Raw genomic sequence first — 18,149 nt, 5'->3', positions numbered from 1 at the left:
GGTGTCTGATTATCAAAATTAGACAAGGTGTGTCTGATCATCAAAATCAGACAGCGCATGTTCAATTGGATGGGGTGTCTGGTCCGATTTGGACGGTCCAATTTTGAAAATTAGACGGGTTGAGTGTCTGATCGAATGGGTAGTGAGTTCGATTTCCAAGTGATGTGGTAGGGTTTGATTCTAGTAGTTTGATTTTTTGAATCGAACAATGTCTTTGGTCCTGGAGCATCCGATTTTGGAGAATCGAACATTTGATTCTAAGAATCGGACACTGGGAAACCCATCCTATTCCCCTGGTCGAAACACGCATCGACTACAATTTGATGACAATCTTCACACTCAAGCTACGATCACCTACAAGACCTTCCAAAAATCAAATATGGGTGTATGATAGGGGTCTCATTTACGTGAATCTCGTAGAAAACTCTGGCATGCTCCGATCGATCCACTGTAAACTCATGGCTTGCAAGCTCTCACACACACACACACACACACACACACACACACACACATCTAAGATTGCAAATGAGGCTTTCCCTTGCCTCTCGGGGTCTTAAACCCTTGCTGGGCACAAAATTAATCTTCCCTATCACTCCCCTTGCGATTCCAACACATGTAAGCACTCCTTTTTCCCATTTTTTCCCTGTTTCTGCCATGTTTGGGCCTGTTTTAAAACAACAAACACTAAGCTTTCCACTCTGATTTCTCGATCCTATCCTACTCTAAATGCAACAAAAATCAATGGGAAAGTACTGAAATGATTTCTCCAACTCAACTAATCATCAAAAGCCAAAAACACTTACTTGTAGCACAGATTAAAACCTGAAATCTCCTACCTAACTCAAGCTTCGGTTTTAGGATGAAACCCTTACTTCGAAGCTTGATTTGAAGGGCACAAGCGCTCAATCTTGAATTCGTTGGTCTCGGAATGGAACCAAAATGTAAAGGGAGCTCTCGCTCAATCGCCAAGACCCATGGATTGGTTATTCCTTCAAGCGTTTCAAGCAAGCACTAATGGCTATCTCTCACATAGCCGATGCACTATCCCTCTCTATGAGTGTAGTGAGCTTACCTTGATGTGACTGATTGAGTTGCTTCCTCTCTTAAGCACTCCGATAGCTCCAGATTCGTGATGCAAGCTCAAGCATCCTCAAGCCTCTTCCTCCAAGCTCCATCCTTCATAGCCACGGGCGAGACAAGAGAAGAGAAGAGAAGAGAAGAAGAAGAGAGGAGATGGTGGAGGGCTTCACCTCCAAGATCCCTCACCCTCACACACTCACTCCTTCACTCACTCACACTCCCTCCCTCAAGCACTCACAAGCAAGCAAGCAAGCAAGAGAAGAGAAGGAGAGAAGAAGAAGAGTCCACTTTGCCACACACCAAAGAATGAGCTCTTCATTTACTTTTTAACTTTATATACAAAACCCTAAATTCCTTTTGGGTGGTCATCCCCTCATCCCTCTTTTTTACATGCCTGCTAGGCCCTCTTTCCCATTGTCCTTCTATCTTCCTAGCTTCCTTTCTATTGCCCATCTACCTTTACAATTTGCATAGGAGAGAGCCTGGCACTTTTTTACAATAGTTTTAGGGCCACCTTGTATTTAAAAATGCACTTTTTCTTTTGACTTCATTTTTGAGGCCACCCTTGCGCTTTTAGTCGTTCTCCTTCCTACCTCTTCAGTTGTGTCTGATTTTCTCATGGGCCACCTCTCCTAGGTCCTGACTTGTGCTTTTCCACCTTTTTTTGCTCTCTTCTTGTGCTAAGGTTAACACTTCTGCCTATGGTATGTGGATTGAGAGGGGATAACATAGTAAGTTGAAACTATGGATTTTTGTACTTTTTTCATTGGATATAGCTTCCATGGATAAGATGCAGCAATTAAAGCTATCTAATGTAGGTCAGTGCATATGAAGAGAGACCGGTTAGGATGTGCTGGTGGATACTTTATTTATGCGTACTTGGCAAAGACCTAGGGGATTGAGGTACTAGTTGAGAAGAAGAGGACACGAGTTGATGATGCTCCTAGTATATTGAAGAAGCCTAGAGGAGGTGAGTCTTTTGCTCTCCCTCCTAGTCTAGTTCTTGAGTAGGTCATGGACAATGCACAAAAAAAGAAGATGCAAAAGGATGTATGACCCAGAAAAGAGCATGGTTATAAGTTCTTTTCAAACATTGAGAATACTACGAACCTTAAGAGAGTGCTTAAAGTTCATATTTTAAGCAGTAAAGTGGAGTTCACTGTTAACGAGATCTCAGGAATCACTAAGAGAGAATTATATGAGGAGATCATCAATATTATAAAGAGGAAGAGGTTGACAGTGCAGACTATAGAAGGACAGGGTATCTAGATTAAGGAATTGCTTTGATGAGAGTGAGGATGAGGCTTATAAGAGAGTGTTACTATATGTTCAGATGTTGTTATAAGAAGACTCAACCAATGCGTTATATATGGATGATGACACACCTATCTTGGTTTCTCATAGTCACTTTCCTAGGTCTCTTTGGGCTAGTGCCACTATGGAGACAATGGTCAAAATAGGTGAGAAGGGTACTCTATGTATTGATTTGCTTGACCATGTGTTTGAGATTAATGTGATTGTGCATAGAGTCTATGAGAGTGAGAAGTGGCTAATTGATGCAGAGCATGGTTGGTGCATGAGAGCAACCAACAATACAATAGAGGATCTATATGATGCAAGACTAAATATCAGGATATCCATAGGTGATATGTAGGAGGATTTTCATTTCTTTGTGCACGACACTTGCTCATATGATGTCATATTGGGACAGCCATTCATTACAGAGACATGCATGGAGACAAAGGTGATGGATGATGGCTCCATTTGTGCAAGAGTTTGAAGTAGAGATGGAATAAGGGCAGTTTAGTTCATGATAGCATATGTATACCATCCTAGGAATAAGGATTCTTTACAGGATACTCCTCTACCTATGGTAGATATGGATTTTCCTTAGGTACCATTGACTTGCGAGATGACAATGGTATGGGGTGGGATTAGTTCTCGCCTCTTGGTAGTGGAGTTCTTGCTTCTAGCAAAGCGTGGATTAATGCTTAACGAGAAGAAAGCTATTCATCTACCCCAGTTTTAGTTCATTATCAAAAAATATGCTTGATGTTTTTATGTGTGGTTGATTTGAATTGATTTGAGGGATAATAGCCAGGAGTTGTTCATATGAGTTTTGTGTTTGGAGTTCATAGGAATTGACAGAATGTATTCTAGAGTTTTCTTAGCTTCTCTTCTTGAGTTTCGATAGAACTTCTTTTCTCTCTCCTCTTTTCTACCTTGCCTTGTCTTTAAGAGACTCCCCACATCTTTGCAGCCTTCGTGCACATCTCTTCGATAACATGTTTGAAGCCCTCATCCATTTGGAAAAATGTGCTTAAGTTTAAACCATTGTAAAATTTTATTTTAGAAAAAAGAAAATCACCAAATAGAGTTGTTATTAAGTACCATTTTTTCATTCTAAATAAGTCTATTTGGGAAAAAAAATCACTAAATTTTTTTGTTACTAAGCTCCCTTTTTCTCATATTATCCTCTTCTAGTTGACTTGATAAATTATACATGATTTTGTAAATTTCTATTTAAAAAAGTTAACTTTTTAATTAAACATATATATAACAAGGTAATTTGAAATTAATATTTAACTAGTTAAGATAACTACTTAAATAATCACTTTAAAATAAAAAAATATTCACAAAAAGATTATTTATCTTAGTAACAATAGAGTCATGCATTTATTAGATTGAAATTGATTTACTAACTTGTTTTTATTTCTTTAGCATTCATCCTTGCAATCTCTTGACTCAAAGACTATACAAATATGCTAAGCCACTATGCATTTCCAAATTTATAGGGAAATATTCTTTCATACCAAAGAATCTTTGGTTCACAAAAAAGAGTTCTTTTGCACAAAAGATTATTTTCCACTAATCAAAATTTTAACTCAATATCGTCATAGGCCTATCTAATAATATGTATTTGCATTATACTTTGTAGTTTTAGAGGCCATTGTATAATAGTGAAACATTCTATATTATATAAATTCCATATTTTTATTAATGCAACCTAGCTAGTGAAGTCATCCAAAGTCCCATTAAGGTGAAGGAGGCCAACAACTTAGGGGAGGAAGAAACACCCAAACATATGTACATGGTCAAGATCTCACCAAGGAGGAATAAGCTAGTCTTGTTGACTTACTGAAGGATTTCCAGGTTGTGTTTATTTAGAGGTACACAGACTTAAAAGGGGTCTTGTTACACATCTTCATTCATACAGTTCCAATGACCCAAATGCAAAAAAGGTAAAACATATATGATGAATTCAAGATACAACATCATGTTAAAGAAGAGCTTATGAGATCTCTTAAAGGGTGGATTCATTCATGAGATTAAGCATATAGACTAGGTATTTTCCATTGTCATGGTACTCAATAAGAATGGTAAGTTTTGGGTATGTATCAATTCCAAGAAAGTAAATGAAACAATAAAATGAGAGCATTACTTGATGTTGTATACAAAGCACATGATCAGATGAGTGGCAAGCAAAGAGACTTATATATTCTTAAATGGTTTTTCAGGAGAAAACAAAGTGTAAGTCCATCTAAATGATAAACAAAGACTGTCTTCGTCTGTTATTACTAAGTCCTTAATTTGTGAGAGTGAATGGAAGCTTGTCGAGCTTCTTATGACAATGTGAAGAAGGCACTTAATTTGGCATCTATTTTACAAGCCCTAATTGGTCAATCACATTATTCCACATTCATATCAATGCATCCAAGGTTGCAATTGGACTAGTATTGTGTCAACTTGGTGAACATAAAACGGACTTCCTTATGAGTTTTGCAAGTAGACAAATCATTGATACTAAAATAAATGATTCCACAATTGAAAGGAAAGGATTGGGCATGTTACATCTAATGAAGCAATTTCAACATTATTTACTTGCAACACCATTTACCTTTTTTGTAGTCCATCAATGGTTACTTGGTAATCAAACCATGTACTACAAAAATAATTGTTAGATGGCTACTTTCTTTGCTTGAATTTGACTTCATAGTGATCATTCACAAGAAAAAGTTAACACCATATTGTTCATTGCATGCTAGGAGTGATTGGATAGTAAGATCATGGATGGCTTGTGGGTGTATCACAATACTTACAAAATATCAACAAGCCAAACTCCATTATGTGTGTATGAGACTAATGTGATCAAACTTGTTGAGTTCTTAATCCCTAGCTTGTGAATAGCTATGCAAGAGAAGTAGAAAGAAGCCAAAGCTTGGACCAATGGCCTAATAAAACTTGAAAGATTAATGGAAACTCATTCATTAATCACACGTGCCTTAAATTTTGAGAGCCAAGCAAATGGCTTGGTTTGATAAGCACGTGCATTAGAGAACCTTTGAGAGGTGATATGGTGCTATTATATTCAATCAAGTGCCACACAAAGTGAAAGATGAAGTTAGCTTTCAAACCATATCATGTTCTCATATCAATAGATCTTGAGTAATATTGAGCTTCAAAACTTAAAGGAAAGTATTGAACATTTTAACACAATTCTATCAAGAAGTACTATCCTCTAGGTCGTTCAAAGCATGAGCCTCCAAACCAAGTGCTTAATATGCCTATTAGATCTATCAATAAATGTAGAGCAAACCTGGTATAAGACATAGAATAACAGTAGGAAATCAAGATATACTTTCCTTCAAAGAGCCTTCAAACTAGGTCAATCATGTGCCACGAAGGAAAATGTCCAATTTCCATATTAAGGGTCACAACAATCTCATTGACCTTGACTCAAAGGATGAGATTATCACACCAACCAATAATTACCTAAGGGTAAAGTTGATCACACAAGGAAAAGTTGCTATAGAAACTCTCATTAATGAGGGATCTAACTTCAACACCTTACTAATAAATTTTGGACCCAAGTCATGCAATTGAAGTGGGTGCCTACAAGCATTAAGTTGAATCCTTATGCTGGCACATCATAATCCTTGCTAGGGGAGTGCAAATCATGGTGAGTGTCAAGACAAAAAGCATTCCCATATTATTCTATGTTTTATCAAATAGAAAGGATGTGGGAGATGAGATCTTATTGGGCCAACCTTTCAAAAATCAGGTGAAATCCAACATTGACTACGTTAATAAATGTCACCATTTGATCTTTCTAGGAATCAAAATCAACTCAAGAACCTTGTAAATATCAAAAGTAAAAAATAACCTACCCCTACATCCATGATTTTGGATAGCAAGGAGGGTAAAGACATGCTTGAAGAACTCACCAAAATGCAAGAGAAGAAGTAGCAACCTATGAGCAAGTCCTAGCTGGCCAATGGATCAAGAAGACCACAAGTGGATTACCAAGACCAATATGAAGATGTATCCAAAGCACAAAATTCATATCTAGTGATGATAAAATAACATGTGGTGGTATATTGGACCTATGTAGATGCCCATAGCATTGCTCAAGGTGCAAGGATACTAGTAATGTAATCATGGATTGTGGCCCCTAAACTAGTGAAAATGTTGCAACAAATTATGTAATAGGAGAAAAAGACCAAACTTTTTTTTTCATAAACAGCTAAAGAAATTGGTTTTATATCCCAAGAATCTTTCGAAGCTACGCTTTGAAGGAGGCTTAACCCAACAATGGAAGAGGTTGGCTAAGGCTGTTCAGGTTGTATTAATCTTGCTTCCTTGAGTTCATGATCTTTATAACCCTTTTACTTCAACTATCAGATTAGGTCTTCTTAGTTTGGCCCCTTTGTCATTGGGTTGATTCCTTGAATTTTCCCCATGCTTTTAGATTGAGGCATGCAGGACATCATTGCAGCTTCCCTTAATAGCTCATGTTGCTTTGCCATGACTAGTTTGCAAGCTTCTAACTAGACTTTATACTAGCTTTCACTATCCATGGCTGCTCCTAAGTCATTAGTGAGATTCATCAAGGTGGCCTCATAGAGCCTCTGTATGTCGTGTTCTACCATGCTCATGGCCCTTAACAAGCTACTAGAAACAATCTCCTACAAGCCTGGATATGAGGCACTCCATTGACAATGTATTTGTTGATGCGCTGTAGGTGTCTTATCTCTTCAATCTTAGCACAGTGAGTTGGTGACTAATTACAATCAATTGTGTGCTTAGCTCAGCTATTTCAGTTCTATAGTTTGTGAGTGTTGGTCTTGTCCCTTAAGTCTATCTTGAAGCTCACTCATGGTGGTCTCTTATTCTGTAAGGTGATTTTGAAGCTTTTTAAGAGCTATGTCACACTCCATTAGTTGACTCTAAAGCTCTTGTACTTGTTTTTCTTGGAGATCTTTGACAATATTGTCACACTCTTTTAGCTAGTTTTGGAGATCCATGAGCACCAAGTCACGCTCCTTCAGCTAGAGTTGGAACTCTTACTCTTGCTTTTATTGAATATGCTTGTCATATTCCTAAAATTGAGCATGAAGCTCCTCAACCTGATTTTATGAATCGATCAAGAAGCTCTTGTACTCTTCTTGTTTTCTCTCTAATTTGTCCTGGAGCTCTTAGTTGGCCTTAAGTGCATTGACCTTGTATTCTTTGAGTTCTCCAATTATTCGCTCAAGGTCTCCTATCCTTCCTAGATCTACCATTCAAAATATGGACGAATGAAACATTTCTCAATTGAATGACCCTGTAGAACAAATTTTGTTCCCTTCTATGTTTCAAGAATAAGCTAGCTGCATTTCACATTCTTTGTGGTATCTACTAGGCAAGATCTCTCCTCTTGATTGGTTGTGGTGACTTTAGATCAGGGTCATATTCTATCCTTTAGAAGTGTCTTATACATTCTTTGTGGTGTCTAGTAGATGAGATTTCTCTTCTAAATTGATTGCAGTGACTTCATGTAAGGGTTCTGCCTTTGCTAACTCATTAATGTGCACTTGTATGGTACCAAGTTGAGCCATAGCTCACAAAGTATTGTAGAATCACTAGTCAACTCCTCTGTCACCTTCTCCTTTCCCTTGCTAGAGCTACTTTCTCCTTTCTTAGCTATAAGGTTTGTCACTTGCTATGTGACAGATTGGTCCTTGCTATGCATGGACTCTTCTACTAACGTTCTAATAGACCTTTCTTATGTTTATCGGGATTGTCTCATTCTAGCATCTGGTTTTACACGAATGATCATTCACTCTTCTTTTATGCCCCCTTCATCAGAGTCTTTTGAGGATGACCTCCCTCCCTTCTTCTTCTTCTTCTTCTTCTTCTTCTTCTTCTTCTTCTCTATGTTTCTTCTTCTTCTTTCTTGTGCCATCATTGTAGTTGGGGTTTTCTACTTCATCTCTTTGCCTCTTTTCTCTTTTAGTAGTGTCCTCAAATGAAGCCTTGGATGGTGTGGGTTGCCGATAAGATCTCCTAGAGGGGCACTCCCACTACAATATCAATGATGCAAGTAAGTAAGATTCCATAGTTAATAATGTTGTGCATGGCCTCCATGTTATCAAGCTTCACTTTGGGGTTCTTTGGAGCTACCATTTGTGCCTTGGCCAAATATTCTATGATAGTATCTAGCCACACAACATTTTAGTCTTGCTTAATTAAGTTTCCCGTCATCAGTATGTCTTCTAGGAGGTACTTAGGTATCTTGGTTGGGCTAGTCAAGGTTAGTTGTAGGTAGGTGAAGAGGTGGTGTAAGAGCTACGCTATCACCATAATCTCTTCTTCTAGTATGGTTCTTAAGATGACTCCTACTACTTCATTGCAGTTCCATCAATTCTGACTACTAAACTTTCATCCCACTTTTGAGAAACTAGGCGGGTCTTTTGGGTTTGAACATACTTCCTTGATTCTCTTTTGATGCCCAATGTCTCTTCCACTGGCTTTGGTGTGAAATCAAAGGTGGCAACCCACTCATTATAGTTCTAATTGTTTTTTACACTCTATTTGAACATGTCGGATCTAGTGCCTTGCTCATAATTCTCAACCAATTCAAAACAAGTCAAGAAGTAGATGGGAATGGAAGTAGCTTTGATGTAGCCTTTAAGACCACAATTGGCTCACAAGTTACTTGTTCATCTGATATTTTTCAACAAGATTCTCCAAATTGGTGAGAACTCAAAACCTAAGGTGGCCTACTCCCTATATACATGCTTCCAATTTTAGCTTCTATCTTAGAAGCTGGCAAAGAAAACCAATTTGTCTTCATTTAACGGGTCTTAGATTGGTGTGGGCTATGCTATGGGGCTAAAAGGAATAATGCTTCTATAGATGCCATCTGTAAAGCAAAAATGAATTTATCATGAGCTATTTTTAATAAAATATTTAAATCACACAACTTTATCTTTCTTATCGAATTAAAAAGTTGGATCTATACAACTTGAATTTTCAAGCCTTATCCATCAATTACCTTTATTTCACAATTAAGAGTTATTTGGTTGTGATCTTTGAAGGTATTTTGAGGGCTTTAACTTTTGGATCCCATTGGACTTGGTCTCTTAGTCTAATCTTCGCTACTTTTGGCATTTGCCTTCCTCCCTCTACAAAATAGTATCAAGCTTCCCAACTTGAGGTCATAGTGTGTGTATGGATTGGTTTATCTTTTATTAGTTTTATTATAATACATAGAGACATTTTGTTGCCTTATTTATGTACTAGATGTGAAGGGTTGCAGATCCACTAGTCGCAGAAATCTAGTTGTACTCAAGTTATGCCAGGACATCTAAGGCATCAAGCTGAATTAGCAACCCATAGAGATAAACATGATATCATCAAGGAGAGATGAGCCATTGAACCAACTCGGGTCATGGAGCTCTTCTTCAATCAACATTTTGTCAATTAATGGATAATGAAATAAATAATAGCTTGGGTGAGGTCAACAACAAACCTTGATGATGGCTCATAAAGAAGGTGTCTTGCAATACATTGGGTCATATTTGAGGGGATTGATAGTTTTTCATTGTTCAACCATGCTAACAATCTTGTTTTTCCTATAGTAGTAGCTTCATAATAAATGGCATACCATCTTTTGAGGAAGCGAGTGGTCATATACAAAGGTGGTGGAGCTTATTGATGATGGAAAAATCCTTAAGAAGGGTGGTCTTAGTTAAGGAAGGAAGTATTCAATAGGCTTGTAGGTGTTGTTTGGGAATCTCCTACACTAGTTGGTCTTGCAGGGGGATGTTTTTATGAAAGAGATGTTCTTGATCCTCCCAAGTGGGATGCCATCGTGGAAGGAAAGTATGATCATATTGATGTCACCTAACCCAAGGTTGATCATAGCAAATAATTAAAAAAGATACCAAATGTGCAGTCAAACTACAAGAGACATTTAGATTGAGACTTACCTACTTGGGTGGATAAATCTTTAGCCATTTTATAGATTGACCAGCATTGATGGGGTTTCTTTAATTCGGTTGGTGGAGACAATCAATATTGGCTTACTCAATATGGAATAACTTAGTATAGGTTGAAAAGGATATCCTCTTATAGAGGTAAGTTGGCAATGAAAGAGGTTGTGCCAACAAAAATGGTGTTCAAATTAGAGGATTGAGAGAGCATGTTGAGTGGGGTAGTAATAGGTGGAGAAAGAGTAGCCAATGGGATGGGAAGCGCCAATAAATCTTTTTCCTAGGCGAGAATGTGGCATGAAGGTCCAATGGGGGCATGGTTAGTAGGCAAAGTGTTAGGGGTTGGTTTTAGAGTTTTGGGGTGTCATCAAAGTGGTTGCAATGGTTTGTCTATGGCAAATAGCCATGTGCACGATCCTGCATGATTTTAGTAGCCAAAGCATGCAAGAACCATCATAATATCCATGCACTTTGAGAAGGGACTTTGGGACCCATCGAGTTTTGTGTGTGGTCTACGATGACACTAGCAATGTCAATGAGTGTGTTTGCACTTTTTTTTGGCATGGCTTGCACTATGAAGAGTGACAAAAGGGGTCTTTGGGCTACTACTTTCATTGAGTTGTGGAGCTAACAATGACTTTTTGCATGCTTGTTCATTTAGCTGGGTCAAGAGCATTGTGGTTTTAGGTGCAAGGTCAAAGTGAGATGTAGGGGTGATCTAAGTATGCCCAAGTTGCACCTCTTTGGAACTCAATATTGTGATCACATGCACATTTGCCAATTGTAGATAAATACACTTATAAACAAAGTTAACATTGGCGTTGGTTAAGAACTTGAACGTTCATCCCAAAATAATTTTAGTGCCGATCCCCTTAGATTTTAGGAGAACGTAGAAGTGGGATGCTCTTAATCTCAACGGTGATTGTTAATTTGCGTTTACCCAGTGAGTAAGATTGTCCTCTGTAGGTTTCAACTTTACATCCTATAGTTGAGATTATTTTTTCTAATGGTAGTATGGATGTTATAATCCGACCCTTCATTAATAAGTGCATCATCCAAGACCGACTTAGCTGCTATTACGATGATGCAAAGGTCAACAATTAGAATCAGGGGTTCATCCTCCATTTCTAAGGAGCGGAAGAAAGAGTGAGAAAAGAAGGAGGAGGTGGAAGAGCAAGAAGGAGGGAGAGGAAGAAGAGAAGGAGAAGGAGTAGGAGAGAAGGAGAAGGAGGTTGGAAGAGCAAGAAGGAGGAGAGGAGAAGAAGAAGGGAAAGGAAAGAGGAAGAGGAACAAGAAGGAGAGGTAGAGGAACAAGAAGAAGAGGTAGAAAAAGAGAGGTGGGAAATGGTATCTACCCAAAACCCGTCAAGGACAACGAACCCCATTCAGTGGGTTTTTTCCCAACCAAACATATCTACCCGAAACCTGTCAGGACTGCCCAATCTACGCGAGGGGAATGGCTCCCAAGAAGAAAGTCGTGGGAAGCATAGGCGCCCAAGCCACTGGTAATGCTGGAGGGCCGAGCGGAACAACCAACGCAGCACACATGAATCAAGCCCAGGTTCTAAGAGTTAAAAATTAATTTAGGAATTATTTCTTAGGGAAGGGATGAAGAGATCGATGTTGTACATAGGGTTTTGTTTACTCTAGGAACTAAGTTGCATGCACAAAACGGCAGAGTTGGAATTCACATAGGCTTACACACATGAAACGATAGGGTTTTTACAATATTTCACATAAAATAATAGGCTTCCACCCAGTCTAGTACATGAACAGTTATTTAGGATTCATGGTTCACGCACGTGATTACAATAAACACATGAAATGATAGCTCCCATTCTTAGCATGCAAATGCACAAATGCATGGAAATGTAGGCTTTCATATACTTAGGCCACACAAATACATGCATATTAAGATTAACAAGTCATCGACTAAATGTGAAGGGAGTTAAGGATCGTAGATTGTGTCAGTTTATTAAACGACCCTTGTGCACGGGAGATGAGTTTGATGGCAAAATTCTGGATAGCATCGCACTAAGAGAGGATGGAAAGAATGTATGACAAGTCTTGCAATATATTTAATGTGTTTTAAAGATTACCAAGTATGTTAAAAGACGTGCGAAGAATCGAGGATTCACAACTTGGAACCCTAGGATAAAACCCAAGGGGAAGAGAGATTCAAAAGAAGTTGAGTGATTAAACACACGTGCTTGTGAGTTGTTTTTAAGGATCTTGTCTTAGATTATTGGAAGTGGATATCCTCCTGGTTTAAGCTAGGCTAGTAAGCTGACTCTAAATGGAATGTTGATCAAGGCTTATGCTTGGTTATTTTGAAAATGATATTTCTAAGTGAATTGGTTGGTTGCCTTGGTAAGAGGAGATCCTCCTAAGGACAAGTGGGATATAAGCAAAGTGATTGCTTGATGTAGAAAATGATATTTTCTTGATTGGAAATGATAGGCTCGTTTTGCCTTAGTTGTGATGGATTCATAAAAGGATTAATTAAGGAAGGATGGCGCTAGCTACCCCCTGCGAACCGCCAAACCCTAACCAAGGGGGTTGTGAATCCGTGCCGGGAATGTGGACCGAACCCGCCACGAGAGGGCTCTCCGTGGAAATCACTTGGCGTAGGAGGACGCTTGGGTGCCAGTGGGGGCTCTGGCTGTAAATCCCAATGCCTCCGGGCCCTACACAAGTGTTCTACGTGACTCGAGATGGGATCTCGAGGCCTTGATACTAGTTACAAGGCAGAATCTTGGAAGGATGAACCTTCAGGTTTTATTACCGGAAGATGGAAGGATTTTTCTATGGAAGCAGAAAGGAGCACTTAATTCTCTTGTATGGGCAGGAGACACACATTAATCCGAATATAAGTTAAGGAAGTGTTTGATCTTGTTTTAACCTGTCTTCGTGTCTGTGGCCTAAATTACATAAAGGAACCTGTGACTAACGGGTTAATTAAGGAAGCTATTTTTATGTGTCAAGCATAACGTGGTAGGTAATTAGATAACTAAAACAACCCTTGAGGGAAGCATGGTGGATGTGACCAATGGGTCTATCCTATGGAAGGGTGGTCTCGATTAGCCGAGAGCTTTCCTCAAAGGAAATGTTAACGAGAAATGTTAGGAAAAAGTTGGTCTATGACCTTAGACAATGTTGGCTAGGAACCCGGACTTCAGGTCGATCCTAGTGAGAACGGCCGGATAAGTTCCGTTGCGAGGCAGACTCGAGAGGCCCTAGTTGACAAACCCAGTGTCATTCCTTGGGAGTGCCGGGCGGCGTCCCCTAGATTAATCTCTCGATGGGCTGCTAAGACGTGTCCCGCAATTTGAGGGGCGGGCACGTTACAATTAGACAAATAGCCCATTGGCCATTTTAATGGTAGTTGAATAAAGAGGTATTATCCACCTACTAGGAACCATTCCCATGAACCACCCATGGCAAATAACAAAAGTCCCTTGTTGCGAATAGAACAAACCTTCAATGAATAGTTTGAGCAACAACAACAATACATTCCTACACCACACTCTTGATTGAATCCAACTGGCCCTATCATAAACATTTGAGTAGTTACTATTATCCTTTCCTTCTCCTTCTCTCTCTCTCTCCTCCCTTCTCTTACTCCTTTTCACCTCCTCCTCCTCATTCTCTCTCCTCTCCCTCTTCTCTTCTCCTTTTCTTCTCCTTCTCTTCTTCTCTCTCTCTTCTCTCTCTCTTCCCTCTTCTTCCCCTTCTTCTTCTCCTTCTCTCTCTCCTCTCTTCTCTTACTCCTTTTCGCCTCCTCCTTCTCTCTCCTCTCCCTCTTCTCTTCTCCTTCTTTTCTTCTCCTTCTCTTCTTCTCTTCTCTTCTTCTCTTCCTCCTCTCTCTCTTCCCTCTTCTTCCCCTTCTTCTTCTTCTCCTTCTCCCTCCTCTCTCTTCTCTCCCTCTTCTCTCTCTTCTTTTCTTCTCCTTCCCTTCTTCTCTCCCTCTTCTTCTTCTCTACCTAACAAGGATCACAGGGGAGGGGCTGCTACTCGAACGCCCGGGGGGGAGGGGGGTGTGCGCTGTAACCCAGGGGGGATGCCTATTGCCCATGGCCAGCAATGGAAAGGCCGTCAGCCCAAAAGATGGAGGGGGGGCCGTTGTCTATCGCCGGAGGGAGGGGGTGTAATCCGCTAGTAGGGGGTGCTTAACTCACGAGTCCAGGGAGTCGCTGATGCAACAGGTTGGGGGGGGGGGGGGGGCTCGCAACCGGGGGGGGGGGGGGAGATTCTACAGACGATGGAGGAGGGTGGGCTTTTAAGGGGGGGCGCAGCTGAACGACGCCACCTGGGTGGCATGCCCCTCCCCTTTCTCCACATCACTCCCTCTCCCTCTCTCCCCGACGTACTGTCGGGTGGGGGAGGGAAAGGGAAATTTTTTATAAAAAAAAGAAAAAAGGGGGGGGGGGAAATGTTACACTAACATTTCTAGCGCAATATTCCTTGTCCTACTAATTAGATGGATGCGAAAGAATTTGAGTCCTTAGAGTTTCAGCTTTTTCTTGTAGCCTTTAATCAAATAGAGTAATACAAGATTCCCCTTGTCAAAAGATCTTTACTTGACATGCTTATCAAACCAAGCCTTTTTGCCTAGTTTTTCACTTTGTTTGTGGATTTTGCCTAGTTTTTCACTCCTATGGCCTTCTCGCCACTGGTCAATCATGATAAGTGATCAGAAATAAAGTGATATTTCCCTTTGTGCATCACAACAAAGAAAGTGACTATGAAGATATGATCCATTAGACTCGAAAGGCTTTGAGCTTTGAGTTTGAAATGATAGACTTGGGCTTGTTGCACTATTGTTCGGGGATTGAAGTCTAGTAAGAGTATAGCAAAATCTTCACATCTCTTAGAAGAAGTATGCATTGGGAGATCTTGAAAGCATTTGACATGATTGAGTGTAAGGAGATAGCTACACCTCTGGAATCAAACATGAACTTGTTATCCATTGAGGATACATCAATAGTAGCAGACATTTTGAGATACAAAGCGTTAGTCAATAATCTCATCTATTTGTGTAACACTTGGCTAAATATCAATTTTATTGTTGGTGTTTTGAGTGGGTTCTCAAACAAGCCATAAGAAAGTCATTGGAAAACAGGGATGTAGTGCTTAGATACTTGAAGGGATCTATTGACTATGGTACCACATACAATTCTGAAAGTTTTTTTGTGGAGAACTATATCTCAGACTAGGCAGGTGATAGTAATTCTAAGAAATTAGTTTTTCGATGTTGTTTCTCTTTGGGTCCAAGAGTCTTCTCTTGGATAAGGAAGAAGCAACCAACATTGTCCTTGACTTCTATCAAAGTAGAGTACAAGGCAGCTTGTTTTACTGCATGTGAAATAGTATGGTTAAGGAATGGTATATGGGAGTGCAGGATGAAGATCCTGCATTGCTAAGATGTGACAACCAGAGTTGCATCACCATTACCAAAAATCCAATGTTTCATGTACACATTCCTTATCAAACTATATGCTTGTGCCCTCTACTAGTAGGCTTTATCTTAGCTAAGTTTTGTTTTTTCTTCTTTCTCCTAGTGGGAGTAGCTTTACCCCTTTCTTTCTTTAACTTTTGTTGTGTCTTCTTGTCTTCTTCAATCTCATTTTGAATTTTTTCTTTAAATTGTGTGTTCTCAACAACTTCTATGATATTTCCTTTGCCTTGCAGCAATAGAGATACTTACACATATCCATAAGAGCAAACTATCCAACATTGTCCTTGTGGCCATCACCCAAAAACTTGAGTAGTTGTGTTGGATTGGAAAAAGGAGGAGTGGAGTTTGTAGTTGGACTTATGAGATAAATTGTTGTATCACTCCTAGGTCAATACATTGTAGTTCTTATATTCCTTTTAAATGGTAGTTATTAGGCCTTCTATTCCTTTTAAATGGTAGCTACTAGGGCTTCTATTCCTTTTAAATGGTAGCTACTAGGGCTTCTATTCCTTTTAAATGGTACTTATTAGGCTTCCTATTCCTTTTAAATAGTAGTTATTAGACCCTTCCCTCATTTTTAGCATGATTGTATCCTTTCTTTAGGCAAACATGAAGATGATACATTGTTTTCTTGTTAAACTCATGTATCTCCATTGTTAGAGTGCATTTGCTATTGCTCAACTATTTGATCATAGAAGATTTTCTTCATGAAAAGCCTTTGTTTAATGGCACTGAAGGTTTTAATATATCTATTGAAAGTGAGTTAAGTCAATGTTTAAAACAAAAGAGTTGAGTTGCATTAGCCATAGCTACTAGAATTCCATTATTCTTCTCCCAAATCATTTTTTATACATGCATACATTTTTAATTAGTCAAACCCCTTTTTCATTTTTAAATCCTTAAGATTAAAAATAGAGAAGTTTAAAATTTTATTATAGAGTCCCAAAGCGATTCCCGATCTTTTCTAATGGTCTTTTCGATGTAATTATTAAGACAATCTATCCTTATGGGAGGCATTGAGAACCAATGGTAATTGTTCATGTCATACCCCTAGGGATCTTACATCAAATGCTATTCATAAACATAGTCCATTAGTAATCTTAATCACTTCAACATATGTTACCAAAGTTTGTGATACTTGAAAGCCACCAATGATGTAAGGAGAAGAGTCTTAATCTGATCAAGACTATAAAAGGACAAGAGATAGAGTGAAGATAGGGGGTATCCCTAACTGTAGGTCAAGGACTATGCTAGGCTTACCCTTCATGGCATGAATATTTATATTAAGAAAAATGTAAAGGCATCAAGATAAATGAAGTTCAATCAAGTACATTGATCATTTTTCTGTCTCATGGATTCCTAGTATGGGAATGAATCTTTTGGAAGCACTTTGCTGACATGTTTGACATGTGATATATAAAGACTTACATGCTTGAAGTTATAGAATGTCAATCTATATTGCATAGATCGAGTGTCATTCACAAGGATAACGAACTATTGTAAGCTCGAACTTCGTTTTTCTCTCACCTCTCTCTCTTTCTCTCATTTTTATTTTTCTTCTATCTTCTTCTCAAAGTGTATGAAAAACTATGTTTGAAAAACTTTAAATTATTATTTTTTAAAATATTTAATTAAAAGAAAAGTTTAATGAGAGAGAGAGAGAGAGAGAGAGAGAGAGAGAGAGAGTACCTAGACCCTACACATGAGAGAGAGAGAGAGGGGGAGGGGGAAAAGAAAGAGAGATTATAAGTGAGAGTGAGGGGAGGGAGTTTTGATTTGAGAGAGAGAGAGAGAGAGAGAGAGAGAGAGCATGCCTTATAATGAGAGAGAGGAGGAGGGGAGGAAAGGGGCTTTTAATTAAAAAGGGGAGAGGGAAAAGAAAAGAAGAGATTATGAGTGAGAGAGAGGGGAGAGGAGGGGGTTTTAATTGAAAAGAGGAAGCTTGAAAAAAAGGGCAGGTTTCGGGAAGCCTTTCAGAGGTTCGGGTTTTCCGAACCTACAATCACGAAAATAATAGTATTGTGAACAAAAAGAAGGAGCAATATAAACCATGTTTGCCTTTCTTTGTGAGCAAAGGGAAACAACCATTGCTAAACTTGGCAAGCAAGCAAGCAAGCTGCACAACACGCACGCTCACAATAAGCATGCCCCAATGTCGTTAGCACATGTATACTATTAGTTAAGGAGAGGTAGGGGGCGGGTGCCACGTGGCAACCCCCCACCTCCCCCACAAAAAAAAAGAGAACACGGAGGTGGGTGCCACGCGTCCAGCACCCGCCGCCCCCTCCCCCTCCCCCCGCAAATATCGCGCCCACCCCGGCAGAGTCTAGACGCGGAACGCCTCGTGTACTCTA

Source organism: Lygodium microphyllum, chromosome 28, assembly GCF_053477565.2.
Source record: "Lygodium microphyllum isolate KBCC chromosome 28, Lygodium_microphyllum_v1.1.10, whole genome shotgun sequence".
NCBI classification, from domain to species: Eukaryota; Viridiplantae; Streptophyta; class Polypodiopsida; order Schizaeales; family Lygodiaceae; genus Lygodium; species Lygodium microphyllum.
This window is presented reverse-complemented; position numbering follows the sequence as displayed.